Source organism: Cajanus cajan, chromosome 5 (assembly GCF_000230855.2).
Source record: "Cajanus cajan strain Asha chromosome 5, NIPB_CcT2T_4, whole genome shotgun sequence".
Lineage (NCBI taxonomy): Eukaryota > Viridiplantae > Streptophyta > Magnoliopsida > Fabales > Fabaceae > Cajanus > Cajanus cajan.
This window is the reverse complement of record NC_138521.1, coordinates 67,633,484-67,649,782: the sequence shown is the minus strand read 5'-3', so window position 1 is coordinate 67,649,782 and position 16,299 is coordinate 67,633,484. Positions and strand designations below refer to the sequence as shown.

General features: G+C 28.3%; 1 long non-coding RNA gene and 1 other non-coding gene across 2 annotated transcripts; one reads left to right on the top strand and one right to left on the bottom strand.

The window, feature by feature from the left end:
* The first annotated feature begins 6,803 nt into the window (after positions 1-6,803).
* Positions 6,804-6,885, top strand: TRNAS-GCU (transfer RNA serine (anticodon GCU)). The gene has a single exon. It is a non-coding gene; the product is annotated as a tRNA-Ser (tRNA).
* A 1,969-nt stretch (positions 6,886-8,854) lies between these two features.
* On the bottom strand, positions 8,855-10,097 carry LOC109809972 (uncharacterized). The gene is made up of 2 exons (XR_002240710.3): positions 9,572-10,097; positions 8,855-9,426 (listed from the first exon to the last, which is right to left on the bottom strand). It is a non-coding gene; the product is annotated as an uncharacterized LOC109809972 (long non-coding RNA).
* Between the last annotated feature and the right edge of the window lie 6,202 nt (positions 10,098-16,299).

The following is a 16,299-nucleotide window of genomic DNA, read 5'->3' as shown; positions in this document are numbered from 1 at the left end:
ATACGAGGGTTTTAAGTAAGGTATGAGAGTGAGCTTTTATATAGAAAGAGAAAAAAAGACGTGTACATGTACGAAGATGCACTATTAAGCCTATGAAGTTTGCGATTTCTGGTCTTCACTATCGTCGACGAATTTGATGGTTGGAGTATCTAAAATAAAAAAATAAAAAATTCCAAGTTTAAATAAGGATCCGAAACAAATATCTAAGTGAACAATAAATAAGTAAATTGATTTGAATATAGTAAATTTTGGTTATGATTATCATAATACAATTGTTAATGATGGATTAACTTTTAATGTGTTTTCTTCACTAATTATATAATTTGTATTATGACGCATTAAGTACATGACTATCTTGGTCATTTCGACTTTTTAATAGTCTAAGAGTATTAAGACCATAATAAGGTAAGTGCGTGTTTGGTTTCACGTTTGAAACGTGAAAAATCACGTTAGCTTCCACGTTAAACGTGATTTTTCATGTTTCAAACGTAAAACCAAACACAGACTAAATATGTATAAGAATCGATTATTTTGGCTATCTTGATAATTGAGAATATCAAGTTCATCAGATAAAATCTACTAGATAAATATGTGACACATTAGATAACAGATTTTTCGGTTAAAAATGATGAAGGACAAAATTAACGTCTTTTTAAAACAATGTTATTTGATAAGTGAGGTGACCAAAGCATGCTCTACAAAATCACTTTTTAATATAAGATGAATTATTTTTTTTAAATTAAAAGAGTTGTATAATATAATCAAAATAAATTAGAGATTATAACATTAAATTTATATTACTTTATCATTTTTATTTTAAACATTATTAAATCAGATAATATTTATTGAAAAATTAGTTTTATATATTTTCTAAAACCCAAATTTCATGCATACCTTGGATACTACCATGGGAAAAGATGGAGAATTAAAACATTGAATATCAAATTCACGTGCGCCAATCTTAATACAACAAGTACTTGATTACCAACAACGTCATTTACTAATTTTGGATGACATCAGTGGAGTTTGTGAAAGAACAAACATATTATGTAGAGATACATGGATTAAGAGCATTTGGAAAACTATTTTTTTAATAAAAATGTAAAAATATACTTTTTAAAGCACTAAAATATAAAATAATTATTTTTATCTTTTCAGTACGTACATTTGAGAAATTTTAATAATAAAACAAACATAATGTAAACAGCTGGAAACGCGTCAAGGTGGGGGCTCCTCCTGTCCTTTCTTCATGCAAGAGGATGATTAATTTACTGCAAATTAATCACTGTCAATTCTTTTTGTACTATGCTCCTTAAATTCCCTCATCATATCCATCAAATATTCTCTTAATTTACAGCTACGATGCTAACTATATATTGCATCAAACTATTAATCTTTAGCTAGAATTCATTTGTGTTTGTTATAGTACTTAATACATATTCCCAAAAGAGTGTTATTGGTTACGTTATGGTTTTAATGAACCAATAAATATCATTCTTAACATGATTTTTAGAGATAATTATTATAACAAAATGAATAAATTTATCTTGTATAATAATTTGTAACCGGATGAATATGTCTTTTTTTTTCTTATTACATTCTTTAAGATATTATTACACATATATTAATGAGACGATATAGTGGTTAAGTATTTTGTATTCACATATTGTAAAAATGATTTATATAATAGGAAACGCGTGATCAATATATTTTTTTCATGTGAAAATTTTTTTCGAAATAACAACAGACTACAATACTTGAGTACGAAATATTTGTTTTTGATCTAATATATTAAGAGATATCCGCGTGATAGGAAAAACAAAATTCGTTGGTTGCTACATTATGTGTGGAACTTTGAAGGAACCATTAGATGAATAAAGGTCAAATGAAAACCTTTTTTTTTTTTTTTTTCTTGAAATGTATAATTTGACGTTCCCTTCCGAACATAAGAAGAAAAAAACTAACAAGTATTATTTAAGTAAAGGCTCCGTTGTTTTATGCGGATAACGTAATTTATTATTATTTTTTAAATTCTTTTTGTTTTCATATCCGCTCACGGGCTTCATAATCAAATCAACAAAATAACAAAGAAACAATTATAATAACGAAGGAAAGCAAAAAGTAGCACCACGACAAGGAAGCTCAATGATGTATGTACAGGTTTTTATTAATTTGTCCAATCACAAGTTTTCTTGTTAGACAATTGACATCCTACTCATGTGTGGAACAGTGTAATAGTGTTTGATTTAGTTTTGCGCGCACATATATATATATATATATATATATATATATATAATTTTATTGTTGGAATTTGAATGTAAAATAAATATCACATCGATTAAAGTTATACATGTTGAACAGTAGAAAAAATATACCTACTTAATGCTTTAAGAGTTTAAGTTATGTAATGGTGTTAAATTCACTTATATAATTTACTCACTATCCATTATGTAAAGTGTTTCCAATGTAAAACTCTCCAACAATAGTGAAATTGGCTGGAGATCTAACAAAGTATCCCTGGATATAAGACTCCCCAACAACGATGGAATTGATAGAAGATGTAAGAGTAGAATTATTTCTTGTACTGAAAGTTTGAATAATGGTAGGTGATCCAACACCTTAAAGTTATAAGTGAGAAAGACCCACTTATCCAGTGTCATAAAGCCAATTTAGAGTTAAAGTATAAAGTACATCCACGTCGGTTAGAGTTGAACATGTTTAGCCGTATATAAAAGAAAAAGACTCACATACTTAATGTCTTAATGTTTTAATTAAATTATGTTGTGGTATCAAGTTCAGTAGTACTCTCCAGAACCGATTTAGAGTAAAGTAAGTTTCACATAATTTTAGGTTATGTTACAGTGTTTTAGTCACTACTCATTATGGAAAGTACTTTCGGATATAAAACTCCTCTACATTTACAAGAACATAAACAAAGAGTTAAAATAATTTTTTTTTTTAAATTAAAGTCAAGTCACACAATTTTATTTTACTTTTCAAAGTGAGATCAGAAAGATTTTCAAAAAATTAAGATGCGCAAATGCTAAATTTATAATATACGTATATATATATATATATTAATGTATTATGATGAATTAATATTGTGAGAATATAACCCAATTATATGCTTTTTTATCCCATCATGTTTCAAGATTGCTCTAAGTTTTTGAATTTTTAATTTAAGAAAAATAGGTGAGGAAGAAGATTTGAGAGAGACATAGAAGAAAGAAAAAGTCGAAACTTGGATTATAATGTGATTGAGGTGCTACGTAAAGTTCAAACAAAGATATACATTTTAGTTGGATTCATCATGGACCACAAAATTGATGTTTTGTTTATGAATGTTTCAAAACGCAAATAATTGTTAGAAAACGACGCACAATATTTAATATACTAATTAATTAAATTAAAAATAATCTATAAATAGTTAATTTGATTTAAATTTCAAAATTTTAAATTTGATATTCGAACTAATTAACATCACATTTTAATTGAATTATTTTGAATCCAATCTAAATTAGAAAAAAAAATATAAACCATTTTAATTGGTTCAATTTAGGTAATCAGAATCGTTGAATTGATCTAAATTAATGAATACCTCTATTTTTCTTAGAATTAAAGCCTTTTAAATGAAAGGAAAAAAAATTGTTTTTCGTCTTTTCCTTTCATCATCAATCTGTCCTTTAATTTACGTTTTGTTTCATCAAGATGTCAAATTACATTTTTTGGAATCACATTCTTAGAAATATTTTAACCGGAATGTTAACTTTTTGGTATATTTATAAAATATGTTTGGTTATATCCCAATATTCTCTAGAATATTTTTTTTAACTTTAAAATAATTTAAATAAAAGATAATTAAAAAACTGAAGTTACATATGTCCATTTCTTGAATATCATATTTTCACACTCTCAACATGTGAATAAAATTGATAAAAAGGTAAAAAACTGATAAGGAAAGAACTCTCAAAAATCAATTTTCAAAACTCGTAAAAAAAACGTGAGAATAACATTTCCGAAAAATATAACCTGATATCTTGAAAGAAATGTCCCTTTAAACAATAATAATTAAAATGTTATTTCACGTCATTTCCCTCTTTCTTATAAATGTCTGCAACGTTTATTTATTATATATGTAAAACAATGATGGAACTTATTAAAGATTATTTTAAAATTATAAATATTTTCTATAAAAAATAATTTTGTACGAATAAGATAAGATTAATGTAAACAGTGAAAATCTTTATCTGAATATTTAAGATAGCTACATTATACATAGTCGAAACTGGAAAACTTATCAAAGGTTTGAGTAGCAATGCTTGTTCTCAAATTTTTTTTTAAGAAAATGTTTTCTGCACGTAAAAACGAGAGAGAGAAAAAAAAAAGTTATCTTTAATTTAGTTGCATATTTTTAATGAACATGTAAGTAAAAGTTAGTCAATGAATTAATAAAAAATAAAACTATATATGACAAGCACCCGCATACATTTTATATATACTAACAGGAAAAAGGTACTTCATGTATATGTATTATATTAAAAAAATAAAAAAAAAATGAAAAGTTACTTGTAAAAAAAGTAATTATTGAAGCGATGGTAGTAGAAGCGCAGTGGAGGCGCGGGTTCCTCCTCTTTGATGCTATTGGCCTCGTGTCCTTTCTCTGCCGCTACCTCCTCCTCCTTGTCGTCCATGTCGTTCAATTCTCTTAGGGTCTCTCTTTCGTCTTTCTCGTCGTCAACTATATCTATTACAATCAAAACCTCACCACCTCCAAATACGGGCCTCCCCGTCGTCTTCCTCGTCCTCACCACCCATCGTAGACAGTCAAAACAATAACTTTAAACAGGAATTAATCTGTAAAATACAAAAATTTTCTTTCTGAAATAACAAGTAAGAAATTTGAACCATTGATTATTATATTGTTAAATTCAACGATTGAAAATAATGCTTCATCCATGTATCATATTTTATACTGCTTTATGATAGAATTTTGCTTGAATAAAAAGTTGTGAGATTAAAAGGTTAGTAAGTAATTAAAGACCCAAATTTGATTTTTAATTCAAACTTGAAATCGCATAAATTCCTTTTAAAATGTATAACCATGACAATTGTGAAAATAAATGCACTTTCACTTAATCAAGAAAACTACATTATAAATAGAACTAATCAAGACAACTAATTAAACTTCCTTATATATAAGGTCAGCATGCGAATATGCAGGATAGGACGAGGACAGAACCCATACATATATAAGTGAAAGTTGAGGAGAGTAAGAAAAATGTCTATCGGCTTTACATAAAGTTTCTCTTCACATGGAAGTTTGAGATCTCTATACATAAAAGAAATTCATCACATTGTATTTGTATTTACATGTCTTAATATATGAACAAAAACCATTTTAAATGAAGTACAACATTAGATACCCTACTGCATTGTAAGCCTCCCATTCAATGTTTTGTCCCCTTGTATAAAAATAACAAAAATCGTGGGATCTTTTTCTGACACTTAGTCACGGGTTTATATGAATCAACCAAGTGGTGTGCATCCCCTATTTACATAATGAGAGATCCTTTTGTTTATTTTTAATTGTTACAACTTGCATATATTATAATTATTTTTATATTTCTCAATGTGTTATGACAAAAAATAATATTTTGTTTTTATTCAAGGTCAGTCTAATAGATTATAAGAACATTGTTGCTAACATATGCCATAAAATTTAATGATATGCTGATGTATCTTATTTTTATATTTTTTAATATGTTAAAATAATGTTTAATTAATAAAAGTATATTAATTTTTAATTATCAATTTTAAAGCAATATGTGAAGTATATTTATAGAAAAAAAAATATTACGGTCATTAAAATAATATTTTGGAGAATGTTCTACTGTAACAATTTAATAAAGTATCTACGTTTTTATTGTACATACCCACGATTAAATCAGACTATTAATTTATTTTTTCTGACCATATACATTTTTTAGTCTTATTTAAATAAGCCAGCTGAGTGTGATTCTAACATTAACATGTCCTACTTACAGCCATGGATTCGATACTGTTGATATTGAAGTCATGTATTCACTGTCTTAAATAAGTTAGAATCTATTATTATTTATGTAAAAAAAAAAAAAAAAAGAAGAGAGAGAATCTACTATTTATAATGAGAGGTTTTAACATCTTTATTACTATATATTATTATAGGGAAAAGAGGTAGTCCATTCCGATCTCTGTATTAAGTTAGTGAAGTTTATAATTATTTACTATTTTTTATTTTTAAAAATAAAAAAATGTCAAATATTAAATAGAAAATAATAATACATTGTTATTTTGAAATTTGATATTTTTTTTATGTAATTAGTTGATTGATAAATATATTTCATTTAAAATCAATTCTCTTATAATCGATTATAAAAAAATTGATGTTATAAACATATATTGCACTAGTGAAATTTTGTTATATATAATTAAAACAAAAATAATGGTATATAATTTTAATTAAGAGATAAAATAGTTTAAAATTGTGAGAATCGATATTATAACCATCTATCTCTTTTATTTTTATTTAAATAAAATACATAAAAAAAAAACATAGTAACCCGTTTTCACTATATTATATACTGGTAAATATAGGTTAGTTTAGAACTCATCAACCAAACTAACTTCGGTGTGGGATTTAATTGTATAGACCCACTATTAACAAATTAGGATTATGTTTTGATTTCACCAAGAAGAAAATCTTGCAAGTTATGGATTACGAAAACTATTTTATGATAACTAACTAGAGAATGACCATCATAACAGTCGCTTTGGCCGAGTGGTTAAGGCGTGTGCCTGCTAAGTACATGGGGTTTCCCCGCGAGAGTTCGAATCTCTCAGGCGACGTTACTATTTTATTTATTTTTATTTTTTAAGATTACTCTTTCTATCTTTCACAACATGAAATTGAAACCAAAAAAACCATACGTTGGGCCTTATTTCTTGGAATCATTCAAGTCCAAAACTCCATAACAGGAACTTGGGATCAATTTTTTTTTATACTCTATTATTTTTTCGCAGTTAATTTAAGTTAAATATTTTTCTCTTATTTTATTATAAATATTTACATAAAGAAAAATATAAAAATCTAGTTAAGAGAAGACGGAACTGTGAGGGGCCTGAAAATATTTTCATGTTAGAAAATGAGATTAAATGAAGAGAAAGAGAATATAAAAATCATGTGATGATAATTCTTTAAGATAAAATTACAATTTATTAACTATGTCTCTTTTTTATATAAAACTAAGATACACACGGGCACATTCACCAATTACTTATGAACTTCTAAAGTCAAGTCTATAAACTTTATACTAGACTCATTTATGTAATTGAATTTTGAATTTAAGCTTGTTTATTTATTAATTAAAAGAAACAAAAACTCACGAAGTCCAGTAAGCTTGTTGCCACTAATTTAGTGCTTTGCAGTTGCAGGTGCTTCAATGGGTTGCCAACAATTGGGCCAACTAATTTTAAGGTTTTTTAGGCCTCTCCGTAAGTAGGCCCAGAGCAAACATATACACGGATTCGTAAATGCACTAGAACGATAGAAAAACATGGGTTCAACAAGAAGCCTTTTTTTCACATTAAAAAGAAGAAATAAAACCAGAAAGAACTAAAAAAGAAGAGTAAATGAATTTTAAACTAATAGAAATGTGTACAGAGTGACTAAACAACTGTCTGATAACACATTATGGTAATAGATAAAATACTCACATGAAGAGCTACGGTTGACCACATTTGAATAAAAAATTACCGAGGTAATTTTATTTGCACCCCTTTTTTTTTTTACATTCTAAATTTTAGTTTTTAAAATATATAAAAAAAAACAATTTCAGAAATTGTCTTTTTTTTTAAAGGAAGAATACAAAGAAGAAGGAAAAAATGTGTGCGAAAAGAATTACCCACAAATATGTTTCTTTTAATTGTACGTATTCCTTACATTTAAACTTCAAATTGAAATAATTTTTTTTATGAACAAAACAATTCTTTTTTACATATGTTATTGTTCTTTGAATATTTTTTTTTGGTAAAAATAGACAGTGTTCTCTAAGTATGTTATCAAAAACAATTCGACATAATTGATAAAAAAAATTGAATTTCTTAAATGTGGACATAAATGATGAATAGTTCAACTTCTTATTCTTGTTCATGTTAAAAACGTTTATTAAAAGACTTGAAAGAGAGAAATTAAAATAATTATTATAAATAAAAATTGAATTAGATAAAAAATAAAAATAATTTTTAAAAACTCTCTCGTCGAAAAGAAGTTCTTAAAAAGAGATGTTTATCTTTAATATATAGTTGTTGATTCAAATATATGATTTTAATTTTTGAAAGTTTAAGAGAGAGAAGAGAAAATGAAAAAAAAAAAAAAAAGTAAATTAAGGGCATTGCAATAGAACCCTGTCGTACAGTTTGAACCTCTTGATTTTCTTCTCTTTTATTTGAGTGGGTTCTATGTTGATTTGTCTAACAATTTAATGGGTTATGTACTAGCTAATAGCTATATATTATATCTTTTCGTTATCTAATTGTGTCCTTTTGTATCAGCATCCCTATCAAATGATGGGGGACTAAAAGTATGATTGATTTCTGAACTTAAATTAAGATATTGCATATAATACATAATGGTCCGTATTACTTAGAGAGACCAGCTTAATTAACTATTGAGAGTGAAAAGATGAATTTGAAAAAGTTGAACTGTATATTATTACCCGTAGTGAAAGAACCAATTAACATTGCATGATTGAGCCCCCATGGCCATTAATTGTTTTGCTCATGCTATATTATTATTAATACTTCAACGACACTCAGATAAAGTGAATCCTCATTGAAAAGCTGCTGAATTAATAACTAAAACCAGTAAACCAAATACATACACAAATCACCAAATCTATATGTAATATACTTGAATGGTATCTAGTGGATCAAGGTCCATACACTTTCGTATGTATCAATCTAGCTAACCTTGTTGCCGCCCTAGAAGGCCCCCCACACCCACCACCTACACAATTTGACGTTTTGAAATTGAAACCTGCTGTCCTCTCTCCTCTCAATTCTTAATTTTTTGAAAGTGCATGGAACTTGATCCACCAGTCCAATTATCACAAAGATCTTTATTCTTGCGTTGCTTTTTTTTTTTTTTTTTTTTCCCATAATAGCAGTAATAAGATTCCTTTCTCATACTGCTAAAATGAAATAAAAGAAGAGAAACAAGACCAAGGACAAGAGGATGACCCCGAGAATAAAGCGACATAGGCCAAGCACCGGAATATGGTGGCCACCGCCACCGCCACCATCGTTTCTAAGTCTTTGAGGAAGACGTTGACGCCTTCGCGGCTTCATTGGTTTGTCTATACTTTTGTCACGGTTCATCTCTTTTAAACCCTGCACAAATCCCACACCGGAAATCAAGGCTAGGTTTCTACTTTCCAGAATAGACACATAAAAGAAAAAACAAATCACAATTTCACATATTGTGGGAAAGGGTGGTACCCTACTATATATAGTAAAAACCACTTAAAATGCAAACCTGGGGTAGTAGTGGTTTTTTTATATACCGCTTATTGGAAGAAACTTGGGGGCTTCGGGGTATGAACATAGCAAGTTCCTGGAAAACCCCTCAAACCTTTTATTACTTTGCATTCTTCTGTTTGGTTTCGTGAAGGATGAGGTTGAGCTTTGCTAGTTGATTTCAACACTTTAGGGGTCTTTACTTGTCGTGGCCGACTCAGTACGCGACGAAGCGTTGCCATAGATAGAAGACTAATTACTTGACCGTCACTTAGAGATTATTAATGTTTCTTTGCCCATGACTTATATTATTTACTTGCAAGAAGGATGACTCTTGTTATTTAATCTTTGTAATTAATTACATTAATTAGAAAAAAAGTGGTAGATCAAGTAGAATTCCCAATTTTATTTATTTATATATGTAAAACAATGTAAACTACACGGACTAATTTAATCTTTTATTAGTAACGATACTACACACCTTAAATTAACGATTTGTAGGAACCTGATATGACTGATATGCTCAATTAGTCAAACAAATGAAGAAACACTTTAACAAAGTAAGGGAAAAGTAAAGGACCTGTGTTTTGGTTTAGAAACGGTCTTATTACTTTGAATGGAAATTCAATATGAGAATGATCATCACAACACGAAAAGGGGTAGTGGCGTAGTGGAGAGAGCCAAGATTAATGCCAGAACCTGTCTGCTATGCTATAGCAGTACCTCTTTTATCAGCCTGTGTCCCTTGGTCAAGGGCTTACTTACAATGGAATACTTCTAATTAAACAGAGATAAAATTCTAGCCTTTGATTAAAGAACATAAGCACACCAAGCCACTTATACCAATTTTTGGTACTTATGATCGTTTTTTTTTGTTTCTGTCGTGAAACTATAGAAGGAACTAACTTTTATGAGCATTACTTAAATTTATAATTAGCACTAATTAAAGTTTACTTTTATACTTCAAATTTTATCTACTTAAATACTTAAATTTTTATACAAGAAGAGTTTTAAAATAATTTTACACTTTCAACCAAAATTGTTATTTGTCTCGTAGATAATACTTGTGATATAAAAGAAAATATATTTTACCTTTTGTCCCACGTAACAATATGAAATTAGCAACCAATACTTCTTTTTTTATATATAGTCAACTTCTGTGTGTATACACTCGTTGAAGCACTAATGCGATGCCTGCAAGATGAATTATTTGCACTTATAGCTTTCAATCTTAGTTTGACACAATTTTTTTAAAAAAATATTTTATTTTGTGTGTACAATAACAGGAATAAAATTAAAATTCATAACCATAACGTTCCTTCTTTGTATTGTATTTGATACATGTTCTTACCAAACTCAGGTTGGTCTTTCTCCTTTTTTGTCCGATCTCCAATCTCCAGGTGTCTCTGATGTACCTGCAAAAAGGATTCCGACAATCAAGTTAGTATATGGATTTCTATCTCTGATCTCTCTATATAATTACCTACCTTGTGATCTCTCTATGATGTAACTGCTATATCTGTTACCAATGAGAAGTTAGTAGCAGTTAAATTCAATGTAACCTACATGCCGAGGTGTCATCGATGTTCGATGTCACTTGTGTGCTGAGGTGTCATCGACATTCTCAGTTATATTAGAGCATCTCTAATGGGGTTGCTTATATGCAACCTTCATTGCAGATGCTCTTAGCTCATATGTCATGTCATCCTCGTACTATGACCTCAGCATGAACCGGATTTCTCGCTTCTACATACCTGGTTGGTATAAATTATGATCTTCAGAACTAGGCAGACCAACCTCAACACGAGCTAGATTTTCCAATGAGGTTGGCCTTCCATCTCGGTATAGTACATTACAGAAGATGCTGATCATGACTCCTTTGTCACTTTAGTAAGAACAAAGAAGTATATACATAAATTCTAAATTAAAGGAGAAAAGAAAAATATGAAGAATTAAAAGAAATACACAAGATAATGGTCGTAACTTTTTTCACTCTATTAAGTGATTTACCCTCTCCTCTAGTAGGTAGTTGGTGTCGGTGAGTTTTTCCGGAGAAACCACTCTCTCCAGTTTCTTTCCTTATCAACATATTTGAGTATTTTTCCAACCACAAAAAAGAGAGTATAATTTGTTGAGAAAATAAGAAAAAGCTAAACCGTTTGAAACGATTAATTATGCGAAACAGTAAGCAACAAAATCTATATTCAAGTAATAGAAAATCATGCATAGTTAATTGTGATGTTGAGACGTCCATCCAGAAACATTGCTATGTCACATTCAAATGCAATATAGCAAAATAAACAAACACGTTAGTGTTTTGAACAAATAAATTTGCTATTTGTGGTTCTCTCTCACCTTTGAAATCGCAATTTAAGTTCTGCTATTCTACTTGAAATTAAGCTTAGTCAAACTAGTCTGCACAAAAGGATTTGGTTATGCTCCAGATTCTCCGAACAAAAACCTATATGTATGAATCAACGAAAACGCGTAGGACTTGCAGTTTTAAACCATATAGCTAATTATTATAATAAGTTGGGAGATTTTTTTTTAATTAAACCGAGGTTAATTTTTTAATCAAAGGTTATTATGAGTATACTTTATTACTTTAATCCCAAGTTCACATTACTCACTAGACATCCGAACCACATCGGCAATTGTCTCAAAGCATGACCCAATCATGCTTCTCAAATTTAGTTTGGATTTTTCTTGGTTGTTTCCAGTGGGAGTGAAATTAAATTTTCTGAAGACGTTTATGTTTGAACATCATCAGCTGGAAATTACATTATATTTATTCCGTTCCAAATCTTTAATTTTTTTTATTATTTTAATTCTTAACATTTTAGAATCTTAAAGTTTAATTAATATATTATTCTCAATTATACTCCTATTTAGTATATAATTTTTTCATTAATTGTTCACTGAAGTACTTTTACAAAAATGAGAGGATAGAATTGGAATGATATGATATTAAATTTTAAAAAAAAGTTAGTGAAAATATAATTTAATAAATATTTATTAATTTATGTGCATTAAGCTTAATTTAAGATGAATGGTATTACCTATGACCTATATATCTAAAATTGATTGAGGAGAGAGAGAGAGAGAATAAAAATAAAGAAGAGAAGAATAAAATGAAAATAAAAGTGTTTGATTTAATAAAGATAAATAATAGAATAAAATAAGATAAAAATCAATATTTTAAAGTAAAATTTTAAAATGTTTAATCAATAAAATTATAAACAAACGATTTTGTGTGCACCTTAGTATCAATAATTGATTATATCTCATTCATAATGGATTATCGATCGGTGCTAAAAAAAATAGTTATACTGTACTTTACAAATTTCAAGTTTAGGGTTTAGAATTTACTTTATTTTGTGAAATCGATAATGAAAAAAATAGTTTAACTGATACTTTATTTTATGAAATGTGCGAGTTAAATATTTATTATATATAAATAAACTTTATAATAAATAATATATAAATAAATATTATATTTAAATATATAAATTATAATTAAAATTAATATACATATTTTAAATATACAAATTATATTTTAAATTTATGATAAATAATTTATATTATATTACAATATTATTTTATTTATTTTAAAAAATAAAATTTAATTCATAAATAATTATGATAAAATAAAAATTAAATTAGATAAGAAATTAAAAAGAATTTATAAAAATCATCTAGTTGAAGAAAAATTCTAAACAGATTTTTATGAAAAGTAGAAATTTGTGTTTAATATATAAGATTATTTTTTTTTAATGTATTGTTACGCAGCTATGCAATCTTTACTTTTCATTTCCTCCTACTTCTTTGTTATTTTTCTGCTAGAAGTCCAAATCCGAGTAATTAGTGCTTGTGTGATTTGATAAATGTAACAAAAGCACAAATCATCCAGCAGCTGGGTGCCTCTAAATAATAAACATGTATAACTTATTTCCTTTCTTTGCCACCCAAGTCATTCTTAGTTCTCACCAAACAAAGAACGTATATATATTTTTTTTATGGGGATTGAATTAGATTGCCACGTTTTGACCAAAAGTTGAATTTATGGACTTAGGGAACAGTTTCGTCATTGCTGATCCAATTTCAAAGGTCAGTAACTACACCAAATAAGATCATATTTAACATGCAATGCATCCATGGGAAAAGCATTTGGGACTACATATATATGAGCAAAATTATATATAATTCCTTTGTGTTGTGGGTAGGGGTGTGAAAAAATCCAAATTGATCTGAATTGATCCGATCCATTTTGAAAAATCCGATCTATTTTGAAAAAAATCTGAACCGAATCATTTTATAAAACCGGTTCAGTTATCTGATCCATTTTTACAAAGTGGATCGGTTTGCTTTTTTAAAAAAACCGATCCATATGTAAGTAAAAAGTGGATAACTGCACTGCACCGAATCGATCAATTTTCAAAAAAACCAATCTATATTTTAAAAAAACCAAACGATCTACTTTATAAAAAATAGATCGGTTAACCGATCCACTTTTATAAAACAGTTAGATTTAGTTCGGTTCGGATTTTTCAAAAAACTGATCCATAAACACTCCTAGTTGTGACAAAAATTATTGATTCCAACATAAAGCTAGAGATCACAATTATAATATTATCCTAATTACTGAAAGTAAATCAGATATCAAGATTATCCTGATTCTACTACTACCTTTGTTGAAAAACCATATTTTAAAACTTATAAGGAATGTAAATAATATTGTTGACGAAAGTTATGATTTAAATTATGATTAAGTAGGTGTTGAACATGAGGAAGAATCTTTATCCTTATTAGTATTTGAATAGGAGCATACGACCTAGCTAGCTCTTAATTTATCTTTAATATAATTCATGTAGGCATATACGTCTGTTGAGACACCCACAGATTTTGCAAAAACAGTTATCATATTTGTCAAACATGCACTACCATATACCATTCTTCCGTTTTCTTATATATATTTTTGCAAAAGCATAACTGTTTGTTCAGATTTATTCAGCTGGAAAGTCGTTAAGGCTCCCTAACTCCATGCCGGCATGGAGGCTGGCTACTATAATTAAAAGCGTGTTTACCAAACTAAGTGATCTTGCTCATTGGATCGTATACTTTTCTTGTGTCAAAATATAGAGTAAATGAGGGGAAAAGAAGCTAAAGGCCACTATATGCCGAAAGCTGTGATGGAAAAAGAGCAATAAGGCAGCGAACATTAAATCTTTCTACTTGCTAGAATAGTGAGGAGCATGAACAAAATAAAACAAAAATAAATAATTCAAACATATAAAAGATACAAATATTTTTAAGAAAACTGTATGTAAGGTTAAAAATACAAATTGTCTAGACTAAAGAAAAATTTCACTATAATTAACAAATGATACAAGAAAGTCTCTAAAAAAACGTATTAAATAGTGTTTATAATCATGTCAAGTACGCTTGCTTACAAGTGAGCAATAAGATGAAAAAACTAAAAAATAGAGTTGTTACTTAGAGACATTTTTCTCCCACTTCAGACCTTCATTCAATGATCCAATCGTTGAAAATGAAGAATCAAGTCCAATGAACTTTCTATCAAAAAATCAATTTGATCCAACATTGAAAGGATCTTTATTTTCAAATTGAAAATAGCTACCTGATAAAACTCAACAACGAAACTCTCTCTTCTCTTCTCTTCTCTCTATATTTTGTTGTTGTTTTCTCTAAAAATGAGTCACTCTCTCTACTCTAACTTGACTACTCTCCACTTGCTTAGTGAGACATAATGAACTTACACATTTGGGTCTATTTTCCATTTAGGAAAGAAGTTCAAAACCCAACAAATCTCCTCCTCATAACTATGTGGAGATGACTGATAAACCAATGATCTTATGACAAGCTTCAAACTTTCCTCTTGGTAACGCCTTAGACATCATATCAGCACCATTATCATTAATTTGAATTTTGGTTAGCTTCAACAACTTAGCATCCACAACATTACATATCCAATAATGTCTCACATCAATATGCTTGGATCTTGAATGAAAAGTTAAATTCTTATCGAGATGAATAACACTTTGACTATCCACAAATAGTAGATATTTATCTTGAATAAAATTAAGATCCTGCAAGAATTTTTTTTACCCATAGCAACTCACTGCATGTTTTAGTAGGCATGATAACTAAACATGCACCCATTGATACCCATCTAACCTCGACTTATTTTTTGATAAGGAAAACCATTGATAGGGTATAGGTTTTCCTCAACTTGAGAAATCGAGTATGGGTGCAAGTTCGATTTTTGGGTATCTAACTCCTTGTCCCATCCCCATACCTAGCTCATTGATTTTTTTTACAATATATATATATATATATATATATATATATATATATATATATATATATATATACTCTGTTTAATACTCATATTTTACATCAAATTTTAATAATTCAATCGTTGAATTTAAAGTTTTTAATACATATATAAACTCTGCAAATTTTCAAAAAAATTTAAAATTATTTAATATTTCATTTCATTAATTTAAATGGACAAATAATCATAAAAGTCTTGAATTCTAGCTTATTAGAAACAAAGGCAGAATGATGCAAAATTTTCACAAATAGCAAGTCCTCCATCTTTCCCTTCCACGTGTGATAATTTGCTTCATTCAAAGAAATTATCTTCACATGTACCTCCATCAAGCAAGCCAAATTCTCCTTAACTAAATAGCTCTAATGCCACTCTAATGGGAGAAAGGTCAACAT